Source organism: Canis aureus, chromosome 14 (assembly GCF_053574225.1).
Source record: "Canis aureus isolate CA01 chromosome 14, VMU_Caureus_v.1.0, whole genome shotgun sequence".
NCBI lineage: Eukaryota > Metazoa > Chordata > Mammalia > Carnivora > Canidae > Canis > Canis aureus.
In genome coordinates, this window is record NC_135624.1 from 14,247,353 (window position 1) to 14,270,733 (window position 23,381).

The 23,381-nt window shown below is 33.9% G+C and overlaps 1 long non-coding RNA gene across 5 annotated transcripts in view; it reads right to left on the reverse strand.

Annotated features, from left to right (window-relative positions):
* The window catches only part of LOC144283199 (uncharacterized), a 202,558-nt gene that overhangs the window by 24,139 nt on the left and 155,038 nt on the right, over positions 1-23,381 (reverse strand). For 3 of the 5 annotated variants that reach the window (XR_013351620.1, XR_013351617.1, XR_013351618.1), the window contains one exon: positions 9,253-9,413. The exons of 1 other annotated variant lie outside the window; for it this stretch is intronic. This is a non-coding gene — a long non-coding RNA (uncharacterized LOC144283199). Of the gene's footprint in view, positions 1-7,796; positions 7,984-9,252; positions 9,414-23,381 lie in introns of those variants that run through there. One more of the 5 variants, XR_013351619.1, reaches the window with a different exon arrangement.

The window sequence follows — 23,381 nt, forward strand, 5'->3', positions numbered from 1 at the left end:
AATCACATGGGAGAGAAATAGTATCCTCAAATGAATGGCAAAATTATGAAAATAAATACCAGAACTCCTAATAAAATTTTCATTCATATCTAAAGTATCAGTTATCTAATTATCATTACCTTAAAGTTTCCCAAAGGAGCTGCAGTTATGGAGAGCATTTTTTCAATTCATACAAGTTTGTTATGTAAGGGCAAATAGCCACACTGGTGTTTTATGCATCTGTGGTGTGGAGATTTTTATTTTATAGATTCCTTATCAAAATAGTTTCCCTGGAAAATTGCCCACAATTATCATCAAAATGAAATATTGTCCATATTCATTTTATCATTTTTATTTTCAGAATAAATAAAATTATTTATTTTAAAAATTTTAAAAAAGTGTTTATGACCTTAACAAACTAATTCTCTGATTTAAGACTATACAGGGTTAAGGATATGACAATAAATCATGGTGACTGAGAATTAGGGGCCATTCGCTTTCAAAACTACTTTTTTTGGATAATTCAAAAGAGGTTTTTACTACTTTGGGATCTAACAATCAGAGCTTTTTGACATACTGCAGTTTAAGAAAAGTCCCTTTCTCGCATTTTCACAAGTAGTACTGGCTTATTAACTGAGCTCAGCATTTCCCTTGAAGCAATCCTTACAGAGCAACAGAGGCATTAATAAATTTTATATAAATATTTAAATTTCAGCATTTGATTGCTTTTTTCCTGAGACGCAAAATAAAACCAAATAAACCGTACAAATAGCTAATTAAAACCTTCTTTTAATATATCAAAGAAAGCTACATTTTGTGTGATCAAAGGAAATTCTATAATAATTTTCAAAGACTAACTTGCTAAAATCTGTTTTCTTCTTTTAAATTGCCCGTGCCTTTGAAAAAGGCATGTTATACAGAGGTTTCCAAAGGAAAGAGGCAAAAGTTCACATAGCATGTATATACTTGGATAACAACTAATCTGGAAGTTCAGAACTGAAACTAAAACTTTAAAAAATGCTACTATAATGCCCTTAATTGAATATTTTTATTACTTTTATTGGTCTTGGTTTTCTTCATCCAGTTATCCTTCTTAGAACAAGTCTATCTATCTATCATCTATCTATCTATCTATCTATCTATCTATCTATCTATCTATCTATCATCTATCATCTATCTTCTACCTATCATCTATCTATTTATCTACCTACAGACCTACTTCTCTTTCTCCTTCTCTAATCTATCATTTATCTAATTTTGCTTATACCTATAACTTCAAATCTGTACATAATGAGGCAGAAAAAAAAAAAAACCCAAATCCAGTTATATGTTTCACAACATAAAAACACAATACCAAAATTCACTGAGGTTTGCTATAATTACTAAGGTATGTCTTGTTTCATTACTCTTCAGAGTACGCTGTACTCAGGATGCTGACGACCAACTTTTGGTTTCATTAGGGATGGTGATCTCTTGGAGATGCCTATTGATTTGTAAATATCACATAAAAATAGTTGTAACAAAATTTCCCAATTAATTGTAATCAATTTTGGAAGGGAATGATGATTACGGTTTAGTTCTTCAATTAAGAATACTTTAATATAAATTATGTCATTTTCCACTTTTAAATTAGAAATTAACATAAACTAATATACTAATTGATATCAGGCCAAAGTCATTCAGATTTTTTTAGGTAACTATAAGGTTTATTTTATTTGAACTGCTATTAATAAATATATGAAGGTGTATAAAATCTTAGAAGCATGCTCATTAAATGAATTAATTACTGCTCCCAAAAGACTACATGGTTGACAAATTTGATTTAATTAGATGATAAAAATATAATTTAAATTACACCTTTTACACATGGTGCAATCACAGAGTAAAAGAGGGAAAAGGAATTTTTTTTTCAAAATTACTTATAAATACAAATATGTATCTTCATTTCACTTGTCAGCTTTTTATCCTCTCTCTTCCATCCTTCCTTGCCTCTTTCTTTCTTTCTCCCTTCATTTCTTCTTTCCCTCCTTCCCTCCTCCTCCTCCCTCTTCCTCAATCCCCTCTCCTCTTTCCTCCCTCTCCTCCTTCTCTTCCTTTCTCTTTCTCCTCCTCCTTCTCCTTCTTCATCTATCCTCCTCCTCACTCTTTCACCTTTTTTGAATTATTATATTCCAATTACTTTTCTAGTTATTTCATTCCTTTAAAAATCCATTCTGATAATCTGTCATTTAATTGCTATATTTAGAATATTTATATTAAAGTTATTATTGATATAGTTAGATTAATATATAACTCTGTTTGTAACTGTTTTCAGCTCCCTCCATGTGTTCTTTGTTACTTTCTTGTCTTTCACTCTTTTTCTACCTAGATAAGGTAAAACTAGATAAGTTTTAACTGATCAATTTTTTTTTAAGATTTCTAAGACTCTATTTTCTCTGATACCTTAGCATATTAATTATGGTTATGTTTAAACATTTCTTAGTGATTGCCCTCAAGTTTGCAATATACATTTACACGCTAATCTAAGTCCACTTTTTTTTTAAACATTTCATTTATTTATTCATGAGAGAAAGACAGGGAGGGAGAGAGAGAGAGAGAGAGAGAGAGAATGAGAGGCAGAGACACAGGCAGAGGGAGAAGCAGGCTCCATGCAGGGAGCCCGACGTGGGACTTGATGCCGGGTCTCCAGGATCACACCCTGGGCCAAAGTCAGGCGCTTAACCACTAGCCACCTGGGCTGCCCTATAAATCCACTTCCAAATAACATTATTTCAAATAACACCATTATATCATGGGTAGTAACAGTACCTTATCCTCCCTCTGTCTTTACAATATTGTCATTCATTTCACTTATTCATCATCTGTCTTCCAATATATTATTACTATTATTATTTTAGACAAACATTTATCTGTTAGGTCAATTCAAAATAAGAGAAATAAAATATTTGCCTTTATCTTTATTTATTCCATTTTAAACACTCTTTTTTCTGTATTTCTGAGTTTTGACTTCATCATTGTTCTTCCCTCTGAAGGGTGAACATTTCTTCCAAGGTAGATATATATTCAGCAAATTCCTTCAATTTTTGTTTTTCTGACAGTCTTTATTTCTCCTTTACTTTTGAAAGACAATTATGTTGGATACAGAATGCAAAGTTGTTGTTGATTATGCTGCAGTTTTCCTTCACCACTTCATACATTTCACTTCTACTTTCTTCATGATTATATGGGATCTGACAAGTGTGATGAAATTCATAACCTTCTTCTACAATAAGTTTTGTGGTGGTGGTTGTTTCCCTTCTCTGGCTTTTCTCAAGAATTTCTCTTTGTCTTTGATTTACTGCAGTTTGAATATTATCTGCCTAGGTTTAGTTTTTTTTTTTTTTTTTTTTTTATTCATGAGAAACACACACACAGAGAGAGAGAGAGAGAGAGAGAGAGAGAGAGGCAGAGACACAGGCAGAGGGAGGAGCAGGCTCCATGCAAGGAGCCCGATGTGGGACTGATCCCGGGTCTCCAGGATCACACCCTGGGCTGCAGGTGGCGCTAAACTGCTGTGCCACCGGGGCTGCCCTAGGTTTAGATTTTTTAAATGATTTATCCTTTTCAGTGTTCCCTGAGCTTTCTGCATTTATGGCTTAATGTCTGTCATTAAGTTTGGAAAAGAATCAGTCATTATTACTTCAGATATTTCTTCTGTTCCTTTCACCCTTTCTTTCCCTCTAGTATTCCACTTGCACACTCATTACACATTTTGCAATTATAATTGTAAGTGGATATTACACTGGATATATCCATTTTTGCTTGTTGTCAACCTATACATTAGTTGCCTTTAACATATTAATTATAATATTTGAAAAGCCTCATCTAAGATTCTTATGATTGCTTTATCTTTGAAAACATATTTTTCTTCTTGCTTTTTTGTATGTCTCATAATACATTGTCAAAAGCTAGATACCTTGTATAGGACAATGAACAGTAACATAAATAATTTTTATGTCTAGAAATGGGCACAAAATTCTTTACACTAGGCCTTTAGTCCAAACAGTCGACTAAAATTCAAATGTTCTCAAAATAAAGGGAAAACTAAAGTAATTTAATTATCTATCCTTGGACTTGTTCAGACGTTTGGCTTTTGTAATATATGAAAAAAATGGGAAATTTATTCTCATTTATATGATGTATTTATATATTATATACATGTCATTTATATATATATAGATTATATATAGATTATATATAGATTACTCTATATATAGATCAATCTCTATATATAAAATATGCATAGAACATGTACAGATATGTAGATATAATATATTATATTATTTTATAAATATATTTAGATATGAAGTTGAATTTCTACAAGTGGACTTGAGCAGATAAGAATGATCTTACATTATTTCAACATAAGATAATTTATCTCTTAAATTTTATTAGAAAGATGTATATCCTGAGTTCTTGAGGAAAAAAAAAAACTTTCTTCATTTTATTATACATAAGGTATAGACATTTTTCTGCTTTTGGTTATTTTTTCATAATCTGAATCTCTGAATTCCAGATCAACTGTAACTAGACATGAGGCTAATCTAAAGTCAATTTATGCTGGGTAAATCCTTCAGAAACTTGCTACTCAAAATGTTGTATAGAGACCAGCCGCCTCAATATCATCTGGGTGTTCATTAGAAATGCAGACTATCAGTTCCTATTTCAGATCTACTAAGTCTGAATATACATCTTAGTAAGTTTAGGTGAGCTGGCACAAATGTTTAAGAAACACTGCTTTCAAGGACACATAAAATTTGTCCTGATGCTAATCACTTGCAGTGTCCAATCCCTTCAGGATGTTCAGGTTCTCATATGTCAATTTCCATTTGATGGAAATAGGTTGAAAAAATTTTCAGTAGAACCCCTCTAGCATTCACAAATATTCTTTACTAAGTAATAATTACATTTTTAGTATCACACTTGACCTTTCTATACTCACAATCCATGAGGGACTTCCTGGGCCCAAAATAATTCTGCTGTATTTAAACTGCTTATCCTTTAAAAGAGACATACAGGGTTTTGTTATGACTCTATTATTTAAAAATAAACCAAGCTCATGTATCATATAATTATATAGAAAAGGAAGAGAAAACTTTTTGTCATTACTGAAGCCCGTATCTAAAAAAAAGAAAAAAAAATCTGTCCTAGTGTATACTGAATCGTTGAGACTTTAAAACTTTGTTTCCTCTTCTCCAAAACATGCATTTATACCTTATTTTGAATAAAATGTTAGAGATGCTGTAACTATGTCCTCAACTCAAGGCGAAAGTCATAATTCACATTTACTTTAGGTATATAGTAATACTATGTATATTTATTCTAATCATAGTTGTATTTTTTTTAGTTTATACAATTTGGCAACTAATAGCTGGATAAACTGATAACCTCTAATTATATCCTCTACAATAACACATAAAATTCTATGTCATAATTTCTAAATTCTCAACAACAGTAATTAATAGTTTTATATCATTCTTTGGATCACTGAGAAAATATATTTTAATCTAAGAGGTTTAGGAACCAAGGTTTATTATAGTTAAATGATTCAGAAAAGGATAATTAAGCTTACACCCCGTTTATGGACATAACTAAAATGTGTGTCACTATAGAGCAATAGTGTAACTATTTGCATAACCACTTATTATATAGTTTTAAATCTTGTTGTCATAAAAAGCCTAGAGGCATTCATTTTTTTCATGTTTACTTGTCAGTTTTTAGTTCTGTCCAAGGACGGGCAAAATTCATCATTTTTCTGCCCCAGAGTTGTTTGGTGCTTGTAAACTATTATATTATTGTTTCAGTTTGGATAGATTTGCAATTCTTGCATTTTGCTTGAGACTGTTGTGGAATCAAATCCCCAAATGCAAAGTAAAAGTCAGCAAAACCTGTCAAGTTTTCCCTAGCTTTGGATTGAAATAGGTAAAGTCAGAAGTTTTCTAAACAAAATTGGAAAAGTGAAAAATAGCCCAAGGACAATAAAACTCTTAAGTAAAAGAGTAGTTGGAAGCATCATCACAAAATTTGGGACAACACTGAGTTATACACTGAGTATACAGAATATCAAATTCCCTAATACAAGAATTGAGTGTCACTGATTTTATTCTTTTCTATTTTCCTTGTCCTGTTCAACAAATCTTTTTGCTTGTGACAGAGATGAGTCAAAATGAACTGCATGTGGCACAGAATACATCTTCCTACTTGCTCTCAACTAACCAATACATTCTCTTCAGAAACTTTTCTATTCTTAGTTCATTTTCAAAATGATGTCTGACTTAGACAAATATTCTCAGACTTCTTAAGTGGGAGGAAAGCCATATTCCAAAAATAGTTATCAAAAAGCTTACTTACTATATATCATCTTTTTAAAATTAACACCAGTATGATACTGTAACTAATAAAAATAAACAGAAAAAAATGAAACTATGAAAAGCCGTCTTCAAATTACTCCTACCTTTGATTTGAGTCATATGAAAATGCTGAACATTTCACTCCAAATTCTGTTATTTCATATTGAAGAATTAAAGCAATATATTATTGAGACAATTCAATGTTTTTCTCTGTCTAAGACCACTTCATAAATTGGAAGTGCATTTTTACACCATCTGAAAGATGCATTTTAGATGATTTTTTTAAAAAAATCATAATTTGATAGCTCAGCTGGCATTATTCTACAATCCCAGAATTTCAAATAGAGTTGCAGCTTTAGTTTTTTTTTGTATAGTCATTTCACAGGTTTTTTGCTTCAGCTTCCTGATTTACAAAATGTGGGGTGTGTGTGTGTCTAGAATACCTCTAGAGACATGAATTTAAATCAGAATTGAGTTTGTGTTTCTAACACTTACTATTTGAAATAAAGTAAGCTTATCTTATAATTTTGTTGAACTCCTCTGTAACATACAGATATTAGTATTACAATTATAAATATTGCATGAGATGATATACAGTTTATTTGAGTTCTTGGATTATTATTGTTTACTCAAAAACATATTGGTCTTCTTCCATCTGAATTTAGATATCCTAAAATGCTGCCCATGCCTATAATTCTGATTCTGACCTGCTTCTATAGACTTTAGCAGAACACGTATTTATGTATAAAAATAAATAAACACACACACATGCACACAGTACTAGAAATGGCCACTAGTCAACCTCAGAAAACTTGGGGAAGTTTACTTTGGCACAGGCACCCTGTTATGTGGAAAAGAACCCCATTTTCCAGTTAGCTTGTTGCCAGGCAATCTGACAAATTCTCTGGGAGGAAATTACCAAACAATCATTCCTTGTGTCTCTTTAGTAGAAAATGAAGATTAAAGAAATTATATATACCGTAAATTCTCCCTAATGCAAATATCTATATAGCACTCCAGAAAACAAAAGGAAGATTATTTTTGTGGGCAATAATAGACCTATCACAAAAGTAAATTGTTTTGTTTTTGTTTTTTTCAGGACACTTGTGCTTTGTCAGACTTTTGTACTTAGGTTATTTGTAATTTTCAAAGCAAGTCTTCTAGATGTGTATTTTCTCCCCTACCTTAAAGGACATTAAGAGTGTGCAATTTCCAAACACTTCACAATCAGCAAATGACAGTTAAGATTCAAACCCATATCTTTACAAGTTCCAAATCAAAATGATTGCCACCTTAAGATTTCAGGAAAGACAACGAATCTAAATTTATACCACCGAGAGGAAAAGATATTTCTTGGAAGAAATAAAAAGTTAATGAGAATGGATTTCGGTAAGAAAAATGATAATAGTTTTTATTACTGACTGAGCTGATAGCTTGCAGGGTAAAGAAATACAATTAAAATTTGGACTTGAGGGGCAGCCTCGGTGGCCCAGTGGTTTAGCGGCACCTGCAGCCCAGGGTGTGATCCTGGAGACCCGGGATCGAGTCCCACGTTGGGCTCCCTGCATGGAGCCTGCTTCTCCCTCTGCCTGTGTCTCTGCCTCTCTCTGTGTGTCTGTCATGAATAAATAAATAAAATCTTTAAAAAGCTTTGCAAGATAATAGAAAGGATTTAAAAATAATCTTCAAAATCGTCTGTTGTTGTTCAAGAGAGAGTAATAGAAAAGTAATATTCCTATCCACCAGAACATCTAAAAGTAGAAAAAAAAATATATTAACCATCAATCTTCAGACATAGGATATCAAATAGTACAAGGAAATGATCTATAAGGGAGAGCAAGTAAATTAGTTAAGACCCAATGCTTGTTTCATTTTACTGAAGTTCTGAAATTCTTTCCAGGCACAGGGAAAAGAGGAAATCAAGGTGGAAGTACAGGTCTTCCTGGGGTAAAGAGCCTGACTTGGGTCATGAAGATGAAGGCAACTCAAGCTGTAGGGTAGGGAGAGGAGAGGAGAAACCTGTACAGAGAGAGATGTAAAAAGATCTGCAGAGGCTACTTTGTTCTCACCTAAAAACTTTACAAATAACCCTCAAGAAGATCAAACTTCCTTCCAGTAACTACATCTCACAGTAAAGATCAAGGACATGAGTAGGAATATAAAAATCATCCAGTGCTTAGGCAGGTAAAATATACAACGTTGCGATCACATTTTTAAAAATTTACTAAGAAAGCAAAAAAAAAATTACTAATAAAGCTAAAAAGGAAAATACAATGTATAATGAAGAGAAAATTCAAACTATAGAATCAGGCCAGAAATAAGAGATGATATAACAGGAGATAACTGGTTTGGTTTGGTTTTGTTTGCCCAGTCCCTGACCAACCAACCAACCTTTTAGTCATTTCAGAGATTCAGTATTATGTATCTGCATTAGTTTCCCAATTGCTGTTTACACAGATTACTTGAAATTTAAGGGCTTAAAGCAATGCAGATTTATTGTCTGATTTTTCTGGGTGTTGGAAATCTGAAATGAGTCTTAATGGGGCAAAAGTCAAACAGTCAACAGCACTGCTTTTCTTCTGGAGCTCTAGGGGGAAATTTTTTTTTTTTTTTTTAACTTTACAGCTCCAAGAGGCTCCTTGTGGACCATTCCTACATCTTCATATCCACCTTTATAGCATCTCCTCTCCTCTCTGACCTCTTACTTTCTGCTTATGAGGTTCTTTGTAATGACACTGGACTCTCTTGAAAAGTCCAGGATAATTTCTTAAGATCCTTAATTTCATCACATCTGCAAAGTCCCTTTTGCCGTTTAAGGTAACATATGCACAAATGTCTAAAATTCACATGTGGACATCTCTGAGGGGCATTATTATTCTCTTACCTACAGTAATGCTTCTTCCAGGGAAAGTGGTCATTTGGATATCATTGACAAAGTTCTCCCCACTAGGAAGATTTTTAAGTTACTCTACTCTTCTTTCAGTGCCACTGCAGAGAGCAGCTGGATTGCTCTAGAAGTTCACTTCCAACTGGAACCAGCACAACCTAAAAAACAGGATCAATTGTTTTCCCTTCTGTGATCACAAGTCTTAAGGAACTTCTTCATTAGATGATATACATGTACTGAAGCTGAGTTGGTTATCCAAGAAGAGGATATGTCATGAGAATCTGAACCTGCTCACACAACTTATTTCTTTCTGAAGTATTTTAGCCTGATTATCTATCTATCTATCTATCTATCTATCATCTATCTATCTATCTATCTAATCATCTATCTATCATCTATTATTTGAAAGAGGATTCCTGTCACACAGGATTACTGTTAGGCTTGGTATGTCATGATGGCAGCTCAGGTTTTAGGTCCACCTCATTTAGTTTGCCTCATTTTTAAGCATTGCATTTTAGCAGGACTCAGTACCAAACAATGAGTTTATTCCCAAAAGAAAATATGAATCCAGAGAGAATATAAATTTTCCTCAAAACTCTAAGACTTTTTGCTGTGACTCTACATGGTGGGTTTCCTATGTCTCTGTATAGCATCCTTATTTACCATGGACACATTGAGACACATTGATTTGCTATGTCATAAGGCCAGGGTGGACTGCTGTATGGGCATAATGCAGAGACTTGTTTTGTTCAAGAACCCCTCTCAATTTTAGTGGTCTGACATGTTACTCAGAAAATGGGTCAGAGCTGCACACCCAGCTATAACATACGTTGACTTCAAAATTCAGAGACCCAAAACAAGCACAGAGAGTTACTTTGATGATTTAATAGTAATACAGACTGTACTATAAAGGAAAACTGCTCTATGAAAATAGATATTTATCTCTCAAATTTTAAATATTCTTTTAAAAACAATATATAAAAATTTTAATTATGTATCATTGATGTATAGATAATATACATTCTAAAGCAATAAGAGCAAATAATGTAGCATTTTCAAGGAAAGTTGTGTTTATAGTTCTATTCTTATGCTCAATCTCATAGCAACATGATTAAAAAAGGCAACACCGTTGGTGATACAATTATTAGCTGAGCTGAAAAGTCACAGTGGGTGTTAGAACTCACTCTAAAACAAGTGTTTGAGGGCTCATTGTCAGGCACTATAACAGTCAGATGTTTGAGAAAGCTCAATACAGTTGGTTATAATAAGATAATTAAATGGAAAAGCATTCACTTGTGTGTCTGTTTAGTATTCCACAGGTACAGGCAACCCTTAGATCTCTAGATAACCTTCTTGATAATATATCCTTTGGATACAAGGGGTATTGGACAAAGCATGACTGAACAAATTGGGCACAATAAGTTTGTTGCAGTTCTGAGAAAGAGGAAATTATGTAGAGCTTCTCTTAGCCAGAAAACAATAACAAGCATGGTTATTAGGCATTAGTAAATGGTAGGCCATAGCTAGACCTGAGATGTGCCTAAGGATGCACTAGAATAGTAGGTTGAGAAATAAAGAATGATGGATCTGTAACCCATCATTTCTACCCCAAGGATGTGGAGGAGTGAGAAAGAAGAAAACATAATAGATCTAGTCCCATCAAGTCTCCTGATAACAATTATGACAAAAATAGAGTCTTTACTGATTGAATGCTTTTAGCAGAATGTACCTTGTCTGTATGTAATTGCTTATGATAAGCAAATCTGAAATTTGTGGATTTATGGGATAGGACCTGCTGCAAAATTTCAGTGTCAATTATGTAATTTTAAGAGGTGAAAACTGACTTTTTTTTAATGACTGAAAGAGCTTATTTTGTGTTAAATGATGGTATCGACCTGTATCCCTTAGAGATGTCACATTGAAGGGTATTACTCTACCCTAACAAGATGAAAACAATGGAACAGGGTGTTCTAGGTCCTTTCATAGAGACTTCTTCACTCTATTCCAGCTGTATTTTATGTATAAGTTAGGGAGGCATGGGGCTCTAGCTTACTTATTTACTCATAACATAACTTGTCCTTTTATTATGATGGTTTAGAAGTAAATCAAAGTGAACAAAAAAATAAGTGTATCCAAGAGGCCATTTAACAATCTTTGTACCTCATACAGATTCAAACTGGAACAGATTTGCTACAGATCTGGCTTGCTTATTTGATTGAAAAGATAACTTCTACTAAATGGGAAGGATAAGAGAGATAAAAGTGAGCAACACCCTATTCCCCATGCACACATGCATACTCCAAGGTTGCACAAGGTTAGATTAAGGCCTTGATACCTGTGAATTCTTGAGAAGTGGGGCTCATTTGTAATTTATTTTTGAATATTCTAGGGAGGCACTTGTTAAACTTTAATGTGCATATGAATCATAATGATCTTATTAAAATTTAGATTCTATTTTATTTGGTCTGGGAAAGGGCCAGATATTGACTAACAATGCTGATTCATGGCCAAACTTTGAGTAGCAAAGATGTAAGACATCCTTGCAGTGGACTTTTGGAATGGAAGGTCCAATATCACTGTACGAGATAGTCCTAATGGTAGGAATAGCATAAGTAAATTTGATAAAGTTTTTTTTTGTTTTGTTTTGTTTTTGTTTGTTTTTTTTTTTTAGGGGATATGGAATGTGTGAGATTAGGACCAAGAAAACAGAAATGAGATGTGACATAGGCATAACCTCTTTTCTCGGTATCAGACTAGTAATTCCAGTGAATATCTCAGCCAAAGCATATGTTGTCACATATGCCACATACTGTAAGTTCTATTATCTGTAATTAAACTCATTAAAAATAACATTTAAGTTGTGTAACTCAACAATTTATACCTCAAAATACAACGTAATTTTTTAAAAGATTTATTTATTTGAGAGAGAGAACAGGGGGAGGGGCAGGAAGAGAAGGAGAAAGAGAGAAACAGATTCCCTGCTGGGCTCGATCTCAGGACCCTGGGATCATGGCCTGATCTGAAATCAAGAGTTGGTTGCTTAATGATTGAGCCACCCAGGCACCCCAAAATGCAATATAATTTTTAAAGAAATCTACATTTCATGGGATTAAGGAAAATGAGAAGGGCCTATATTATCATGATATAGACTCCTTGCCAACCATAGGGGCTCTAAGCAAGTAAGCAAAAAGAGAACCTGTAGAAGACCCAGTACTGTATCCTAAGGGTGGTCCACTGAAAAGCATGCTGTTGATAGGCCAGGTCCTGAGGGTATACTCCCAGTGCTCTCACTGGTGCTGAGCAGATTTATGCTATAGACCAAGACATTAGGGCCCCAACTGTTGTGCTTGTTACCGCCAGATGGTAAATGTGTGAATAACAGCAAAGAGATGGGATGAATATATCACAACCCAATGCACCACACTACAGGGACAATTCAAGTGTATTCAGTAGCTTAGGCATTGAGCATGCTTATGGCTCATCAAATGACATCTCAACCACATCAAGTATTCTTGAAACCCTGAAAATTCTGGACTTGTGTTTCTCAGTCTGTTGAATAGCATTTCTGATTTTCCAGACCTCACAAATCTCCAGACTAAATGCAAAAGGAGAGCCAGTAGTACAAATTTGTGGATAGTCTGGATTATGTAGCCCAAAATAGACCTCTTGAAGGATTGCCTGCAGAAATAAGTGACAGAAGATTTATGCTCCTCCATTTCTTTCTGAGGAACTCTGAAATCCTAGATTTGAAAGCTTTAAACCTGAGATATAAATTTGTTAGAGGTTGAGTTTCATCCAAAACCTACTTGCTTACTTTAAGCATGCTAAACACTGACTCACGAAAATTGTTGGAAAATACAAGAAAGGTAGCCATTAAAATACAAGTTAGAAATGATTGAAAATGGAAATTATCCATAATGTCATTTTATATTCTGATCTCTGCCACACTATGAGTTTTGCATAGTTCTGAGATAAAGATAAATGGTACTGAAAGCCCAAGAGGCCCTGAAACTAAGAGATGGGGAATAATTAGCAAAGGACACGTGTACTGCCAGTTTGCCATGTAGCTAGTCAGGCAGATACAGATGTGTGAGGATCTGGGAAACACAGCATGGGAAGGAAAGAGATGAGACAACCAGTGCAATTTATGTTCTCATGATGAACGGCTACAAGATGTAATTCCTTTGCAACCTCTAACGGGTGTTTTGAAAGAGGAAACTGGATTTTATGGGTTTGCTGATAACTTCAATAGTAAGCTAAGTTACCAAATGGAAGTCAGACCATTTGTATGTCAATTCATCATTAAAATGCAGCTTTATATTACCTTTTATGGCTGTAATTTCTAAGCCAAAGGTTTTATCCTACGTCTGAATTAATGTTAAGAATACCTTGTTTTGTGAAGTCCGCCAAGGCTATTGCAAGTGTTCAGTTCATGAACGTTAGAGCTGCTCATAAACAACAAGAAAGATATGGATATGAGCATATTTAACTGGTTAACACTGATAACAAATTTGGACTATAGGAGCACCTGGGTAGCTCAGTGTTTGAGTGTCTTCCTTGACTCAGGTCCTGATCCTGGGGTCCTGGGATCAAGTCTTGCATCAGGCTCCCCCACTGGGAGCCTGCTTCTCCCTCTGCCTATGTCTCTGCTCCTCTCTTTCTATGTCTCTCATGAATAAGTAAATAAAATCTTAATCTATAAAGGCCAGATACTTTTCTTTAGCTCCCATGGAAATCATGGAATTTATGGAAAGATAATATAAAAATCTACATTTATAATATTTTAGTTTTTAAATAATTGCCAGATGTAAGCCCCTATCTCAGGGACTGAAATGTAATAAGACTAAATGCAATGGTGTAGAATAATAGTGCATAGTTGGAGATGTGAAATTTTTTTTCTTTTGGAAAAATTAAAACATGTTTGAGAACAAGCAAATATGGCATAAATACTACTCTTCAGGATGATATAAAAACAATTGCTTATAAAGAAACAAACAAGTAGAGAATGGCTTTTTCATATTTTACATGGAAAAAACAAAGAAAGGGAAATAGACTTTATATTACTGACAATGTAATAATTTATTTTTCCCTTGAAAGTGCCACAATGTGAAAGTAGATGTAGAAATCTCCAAAGTGGAACATGAAAATTACTTGATTACAACTTTCTGGGTACACAATAACCATTGATATTTAAGACTATAATTTTAAAACTATTCAAATAGGGGCACCTGGGTGGCTCAGTGGTTGAGCATCTGCCTTTGACTTAGGTCGTGATCCCAGGGTCCTAGGATCAAATCCTGCATCAGGCTCCCTGTAGGGAGCCTGCTTCTTCCTCTGCCTATGTCTCTGACTTTCTCTGTGTATCTCTCACAAATATATAAATAAAATATTTTTTAAAATAAACAAAACCATTCAAATATTTGTTTATTTTACAAAATATTTAGATAGTGTTGGGGGGGCAGGGAATGTAAACTGGTGATAATATGCCTATACTCTTAATTATGCTACCAAGAATGTAATGTTACAGTTACTCAGCACTTATTGAACAACAAATGTGGAAGAAATACGTACTAAGTGATGTGCTAGCTTTAGCAAAGTAGCTGGTGGCAGCAGGTAGGAGGCTAGTAGTACAGAATAAAAATGTGAATATAAGGGGGTGCCTGGGTGGGTCAGTTGGTTAAGTGTTCAATTCTTGGTTTCTGCTCAAGTCATGATCTCAGGGTTGTATAGATCCCTGCATAGGGCTCTGTGCTCAGCGTGCAGTCTGCTTGAGATTCTTTCCCTCTCCCTCTCCTTTGCTCCTCCCTCTACTGGACTCTCTGTCTCTAAAATAAATGAATAAAATCTTTAAAAATGTTAATATAAGAAAAACAATGATCAATAGTATAAGATTGCCAGTTGCCTTATTTACTAAATTGGTCATGAAAGTCCTTTATGAACACTTTTTGAGGAGTCAAGGTTATGAAAGTCTTAATAATGATTTTTTTATTTCAATAAAATATTATTTTGAGTAAAAAGCATGGCATTATTTCAAAAGTAGGCTAAAATATCATGTTTCATACTTTATATGTTCCATACTCTGTACATTTCCTATTAAGAAGGGCACTAAAGTTTTTCTGTAACTAGAAGCATATGTCTGAGTTGTGTTATTATTAAAACATAGGCTTGATTTACTTCTTTTCAAAATTTAAGAACAACCTGATAGTTATTTAGAAGCAGGTATATGAGGCAGAAAAACATGTTTTATTTTTTATTTTTTTTTAAGAATTTTATTTATTTGTTTGATTTCTCCAGCTCCTTTAGGTGCAAGGTTAGCTTTTGTATTTGAGTTCTTTCCAGTTTTTGGATGGATGCTTGTATTGTGATGTATATCCCCCTCAGGACTGCTGTATCCCAAAGATTTTGAATGGTTGTATCTTCATTCTCATTAGTTTCCATGAATCTTTTTAATTCTTTTTTTTTTTTTGAATCTTTTTAATTCTTCTCTAATTTCCTGGTTGACCCTTTCATCTTTTAGCAGGATGGTCCTTAACCTCCACGTGTTTGAAATCCTTCCAAACTTCTTGTGATTTAGTTCTAATTTCAAAGCATTATGGTCTGAAAATATGCAGGGGACGATCCCAATCTTTTGGTATCGGTGAAGACCTGATTTGTGACCCAGTATGTGGTCTATTCTGGAGAAAGTTGCATGTGGACTTGAGAAGAATGTATATTCAGTTGAGTTTGGATGTAAAGTTCTGTAGATATCTGTGAAATCCATCTGGTCCAGTGTATCATTTAAAGCTCTTGTTTCTTTGGAGATGTTGTGTTTTGAAGAACAGTTGATTGTAGAAAGCGCTGCATTCAAGTCACCAAGTATAAGTGTATTATTATCTAAGTATGTCTTAACTTTGGTTATTAATTGATTGATATACTTGGCAGCTCCCACATTCGGGGCATAAATATTGATGATTGCTAGGTCCTCTTGTTGGATAGATCCTTTAAGTATGATATAGTGTCTCTCTTCATCTCTTACTACAGTCTCAAGGATAAACTTTAATTTATCTGATATAAGGATGGCTACCCCTGCTTTCTTTTGAGGACCATTTGAATGGTACATGGTTCTCCAACCTTTTATTTTCAGGCTGTGGGTGTCCTTCTGTCTAAAATGAGTCTCTTGTAGACAGCAAATAGATGGGTCTTGTTTTTTTATCCAGTCTGAAACCCTGAGCTTTTTGATGGAGTCATTTAGCCCATTCACGTTGAGTTACTATTGAAAGATATGAATTTGGTGTCATCATGATACCTATTCAGTCTCTGTTTTTGTGGATTGTTCCCTTGGACTTCCTCTATTACAGAATCCCCCTTAGTATTTCTTGCAGAGCTGGTTTGGTGGTCACATATTCTTTCAGTTTCTGCCTATCTTGGAAGCTCTTTATCTCTCCTTTTATTCTGAATGAGAGCCTTGCTGGATAAAGTATTCTTGGCTGCAGGTTCCTCTCATTTATGACCTTGAATATATCCTGCCAGCCCTTTCTGGCCTGCCAGGTCTCTGTGGAGAGGTCTGCTGTTACCCTAATACTCCTCCCCATGAAAGTCAGGGATTTCTTGTCTCTTGCTGCTTTAAGGATCTTCTCTTTATCTTTGGAATTTGCAAGTTTCACTATTAAATGTCGAGGTGTTGGGCGGTTTTTATTGTTTTTAGAGGATCTCTCTATCTCCTGGATCTGAATACCTGTTTCCCTTCCCAAATCAGGGAAGTTCTCAGCTATGATTTGTTCAAATATTCTTTCCGGTCTTCTGTCCCTTTTGGCGCCCTGGGGAACCCCAATTAAACGTAGATTTTTCCTTCTGAGGCTGTCATTTATTTCCCTTAACCTATCCTGATGATCTTATTGCTTATTTGTTTCAAAGAGAGAGAGAGAGCACTCAGAGGGAGAGGGGAAAGGTGAAGCAGACTCCCCATTGAGTAGAAAGCCCTAAATGGGGCTCAATCACAGGACCCTGAGATCATGATCTGAGCTGAAGATAGACGTTTAACCAACTGACTCAACTTAGGCACTCTAAGAGAAACCTGTTCAAAAAAAAAAAAAAAAAAAAAAACTGTCCAAATTCCCACCTCTACCTTCCTTCTTATTTAATAGGTCAACTGTCTTGCAAGTATATGCCCTCATATTTCTTTCTGCTCATGCATGTATATACTAGCTGAAATAAATGCATATAGAATTTTGCTTATTTTCTTTTTTTATAATAAATTTATTTTTTATTGGTGTTCAATTTGCCAACTTACAGAATAACACCCAGTGCTCATCCCATCAAGTGCCCCCCTCAGTGCCCGTCACCCATTCACCCCCACACCTCACCCTCCTCCCCTTCTACCACCCCTAGTTTGTTTCCCAGAGTTAGGAGTCTTTCTGTTCTGTCTCCCTTTCTGATATTTCCCACTCATTTTTTCTCCTTTCCCCTTTATTTCCTTTCACTATTTTTTATATTCCCCAAATGAATGAGACCATATAATGTTTGTTCTCCGATTGACTTACTTCACTCAGCATAATACCCTCCAGTTCCATCCATGTTGAAGTGAATGGTGGGTATTTGTCATTTCTAATGGCTGAGGAATATTCCATTGTATACATAGACCACATCTTCTTTTTCCATTCATCTTTCTATGGACACCGAGGCTCCTTCCACAGTTTGGCTATTGTGGACATTGCTGCTAGAAACATTGGGGTCCAGGTGTCCCGGCATTTCATTGCATCTGTATCTTTGGGGTAAATCCCCAACAGTTCAATTGCTGGGTGTTTATTTTCACATAAGGAAATCACACTATTTATGTTAATCTGTGAATCATTTTATTTGTTTAATATTATATATCTACATCTCTAATTACAAAAACATAACATATTTTTAGTGAACACACATGTGTACTTTTACAGACGTGAGATTTGAAAAATATGGTGAAAGTTTTAGAGCAATTCTTTTATATCCATATATATTTCCTATTTCAAGTAGCTCACTCCACTTCCACCCTATTACATTAGATAAAGCATATCATTTTAACCAATGTATATCTTCCAGTATTTTTATACAGATTTTATGACCACATACATATTATGTCATCCTTGGAAATTAACATACACTTTCAATAAAATCAATAGTTCAAAAAACATATCTTTGGGCCAAGAACAGAGTAAAACGAGACTAACTGGAAATTTTATTTACATATACTTTTTCTTGGTTAATGATGTTTGATCATTCCTCAATGACAAGATGTAGGTGTAGTTCTTGTAGAACTTAATATGGGCAAAGTAATATGCATTCCATTTTAACAATACAGATTTGATACAAAATGGTTTTCATGAGGAGTAGTAGCAATAATACAATGTTAGACAAAGGTTTAGACTACCTTTTTTTTTTTTTAAGTAAAAGTGTGTGCTCATCCAATAATTACTGATGCCTAAACTGCCCTAAAAATTGTTTGATGGGCATCCAAAGTTTGTATCATTTTCTCTTTTTTACCCTGTCAACATTATCTTCCTGGAATTTGTTATTTTTGACATGTTGCAAATAAAGTAATTCCATTTCATGAGAAGGAGCTTGAATCTCTGTCCGTATACCTCAGAAAGACTGCTGTTTGGTTATGTGCTTCAATGCCAGCTTTGTATCTTTTAAAGTTAAGTAAACTGGAAGTGAGAACATATTTTACTCTGAATCTTTAAGTCAATTTCCAACCTAGATTCAGTTGATACTGAGTCAGTTTAATATAGCCTACACTATGGTACACTACATATTATGGTACCTAACTCTCTCTAGCTGTCATTTTGTGTATATGAGTGTGTGTGAATGTGTTCAGGTTTGTCTGCTATACATTCTGCAGGAATTTACCATCCATGATACAATCCGCAGGGGCTTTGTCTGCTTTTATTCCTTGCTGTGTCTCTGTATTTAGAGCATTGCCTGATGCTGAATAGATGACCAATATATTTCTGTCGAATGGATAAACTGTGTTGTTACCAGAATTCAAAATGTTTGAAAAGATTGTAAAAACTATAGCAAGGTTAGGCTATTCAGTGTAATATGCTGAAGGCAAACTATTAGTAAGAACAATTTTGTTTGTGACAAGTTCTATATCAAAATTACTTAATATTGGGGATCCCTGGGTGGTGCAGCGGTTTGGCACCTGCCTTTGGCCCAGGGCGCGATCCTGGAGACCCGGGATCGAATCCCACATTGGGCTCCCGGTGCATGGAGCCTGCTTCTCCCTCTGCCTGTGTCTCTCTCTCTCTCTCTCTGTGACTATCATAAATAAATAAAAATTTTAAAAAATATACAAAATTACTTAATATTTCTTTAGTCTAACCCTAAATACATTGCAATAATCCTAACTCTAGAATACTAAACGACAACACACCTTTAACAGGAAACTTTTTTTCACTCTCTAATTTGTCATAAACTTAAGCAAAGTATATGGAATTTGTGGGCACAAATTATATTCATCATGCTATTTTCTTTCCTCAAAGTCTTTGAGTGGAGAGGATGGTGCCTACTACTCAAAAACGTGGAAGGAAATGATTGGGAGAAAAAAGAGCCAATATATCATTCCAACTTACTCAACATTCCTTTCACCTCAAATTCAAGCTTACTTTCTATCTTCATAAATTACCTAAGCTATAATACATGAAGATTTCCCTTAAGCAGGCTTCATTTAGACTTCAGGCTTAACAGAAGATTAAAAAAATCATCTATTGCTATTGTGTCTCTTTCTGCATCTATATGTAAGTCAACAATACATTATTCTACCCTTGAGAAACCATAGATTCAGTATGAAATAAAAGGTGTTTTTTTTAAGATGATTATTTTATCTTAACAGGAACTCTTAAGGTAAGTTTATAATTGCTTCATTCCCTTTCACTTCTGCAAGTCTCACCAGAATCAAGTGTAAGAAAGCAAAACTACTCTCAACATACTGCTTAGATTAAATTATTTTCATTATTGCACATAAAATAATATAAAAGTGAAACAAACAAATGAAGGGCATTATCTTCCTTGTGAAAAATTTTGACTTTGGGACCTATGTATTTTATTGTCAAACAAAGGTGAAGGTAAATGGCTCACCCTGCTCCTCAGCCCATCAAAATGCCCACAAATGAGCATGAGTATGTTAACAAGTAGACACAATTACAGGGACACTGCCCATTGGGAAAACTAATCGGAGTGTGAAACCTTACAGAATAATTTCTTCTTAACAGATGACATGTTTTTAAAAATAATTTTTAACTTATGATCTTCTCTTTGAAAAAGATTAAGACAGTAAAGACAATAGCAAGTAGTAGAAGTAATGTAGCCACTCTAATTACTTCTTCCTCAGAGAAAATATATCTGAAGCCTGATTTTCACTTACGTGCTTACAGTAGAGAAGCTGTATGTGAAGACTTGTATTACTCAATTAGTTTATTTAATCTAAAAAATTGGTTTACAAATAATCACTTCAAGTGATAGCTGAGGGATGTAGGAGACAAGTATTGATTTCTCTCACTCTGAGCAATAACGTTAACTATAGATGGGTACATAAGCAGGAGAACTTTTAGCATGAAGCAATTTTAGTGATCTATAGTCCCCCCCAGTTAAACAAAATATGATAGGGCCTGTTCAGGTACAAATATTTTCTATATGTCTGATGATTAAATAAAAAAGAAAACTCTGAATTAGGAAGGATGATGCAGTCGGAATTTTCTTATATGGCAATAGGGTAAAACCTTGAATATTGAAATATTTACCTGCATATCCAACATTACAATAGTCACACTATAAATAATATTGATCAAGTCAGAATCACAGGTAATGAGAGGAAAATGGTAGCATGGAGAGGTAATTGAATGGAAGAAGGGGATTTATAATTCAAATTCTAATTAATAAAATGAGAAATATTCAAGAAGGCAGTGCATCCACAAAGCAAGAAAAATTTTCTAGAGAAAAAGTAAACACTACTAAAGAAATATATGTGTGATTGTCAAAATAAAACCCAATAGGGGTTTTTGTATAAAATGTTAAATCTACAATATACATATTTAAAAATAAAAAATCAAAGAATATGAGTAAAATAAATTGGAGAAGTAAATTCAAATGGTCCAAGACTCTATTGATATGATGAAGAAAACATATGGAACTCCTCTAGTTCTTTCTCAAGTACATTTTCTCCATTCAACCATTTATTGTCTGTTTTTCCATATTTATTTTCTAAGTGGTTTGCTTATTTTAGGCTTCTGTCCCTACACTCTACTATATACATAACATAGAAGAATATCTTTTGGATTCATATATTATTTTTATTTTGTCTTGGTCAACACATTTCAACATATCTTCATTGCACATGCAATAGAATCTGCCATTTTCCAATCTTAGTTTTCATCATCAGTTCATTTACACTGCTTTACTTACAGTTCTTCAAACCTACAAAGTCATTTTTTACCTTGTGGTTTTAACATAAAATGTACATATGTTTGTGTCTCCTATTATCATTGGTTCTTCTTCATCTTATATTCCTGTGTTTGAATTTTACGTCCTCAGAGATGTCTTCCTAAAATTCCAATACAAAAAGATGCTTCCTTGCTATTTATCTTTAGTGAAAGATATGCTCATTCATTTTTGGTGGGGATGTAAAATGGTACAGTCACACTGTAAAATTCCTTGGAAACTTCTTATAAAGTTTAAATATGCTTATCTGATGACTCAGGAATTCTACTCCTGTTCTCCTCTTATTTAGCATGTGCATTGTCCTCAGTCTGAAATTGCGTGGATATAAGATAGGTGCATATTTAACTTAATAAAAATGTCATGGTCTGTGTTCCAAAATGGTTGAATAATCTTATAGTATACACAGCAACATATTAAGAGTTCATGTTTCTTCATACTCTTACCTATAATTATCGATCAGTGTCAGACTTTTTAATACTAGTCATTCAAATGAGTGTGAAGTAATAGTTCTCATGTACATTTCCATGTTTACTTATAATACTGAATATATTTTCATATGCATATTCCCCATTTATATATTTCTTTAAATATTATTGTCTTTAAAGAAAGAGAGAAGGAGAGAGAATCTCAAGCTGTCTAAACATTGAGCACAAAGCCTGATGTGGGGCTCAATCTCACGATCTTGAGATTATGACCTGAGCTAAAATCAAGAGTTGGACGCTTAACCAACTGAGCCATTGAGGTGTCCCTATTCTAAAATTTATCTCAGCCTTTTAACGGTGTTTTCATACTTTTAAATGTGTCTTTTGTGAACTACACGGTATTAATTTTAATGAAGATTTTATTAATTTTTAAAATCATGGTTCATGTTTTTTCAGTTGTTACAGAAACCACAGTATGACATGATATTTTAAAAAAATTCTTAAGTTTACTTCTAGAAGCTTTCTAGGTTTAATTTTTAGATCTAGGACTGTGATCCAGCACAAATGGTTTTGTTGTGTAGTATAAAGTATGGTTCTAGATTCACTATTTCCATGTACTTAATTTTTTGAAAAAAATTTCACCTTCCCCTTAATATACTTCAGTACCATGCTAAAAATATAAATAAAAATAAATCAACATTTTAGTGCATATATCTTTAGATCTTCTGCTGATTAAAAAAAAATTAAGGTAATACAGCACTGTGTTGATAAGTATAGCTTTGTTGTAAAACTTGAAAACCTTTAGTTTACATTTTCTACTTTGTTCCCATTTGTCAAGATGGTTCAAGCAGTCCTAAGACATCTTATTTCCATAAAATCTTAGAACCAACTTGTCAGTATGTATTTTAAAAGCTAGCAAAGGTATTGATTCGAATATATGTCAATAAGGGGAAATATGTGTGTGTATCCTAATAGATACACAGTGTAATCAATATCCGTGTTTGCTTTTTTAATTATTATATATACACACATAATACATAGAGGTATATCATGTATACATATATCACATGTGTTTTATATTTAATAACTACATATGACATATGCATGTGTGTAATATATGCATATATTATACATATCTACATTTATGAGAGATAAAATAGGGCATAGACAATGTGCAAAGACATACACCACAGTTCGGAAAATTATTTATAATTATATAACTAAAGAAAATGTGGTAATGGCACATGAACA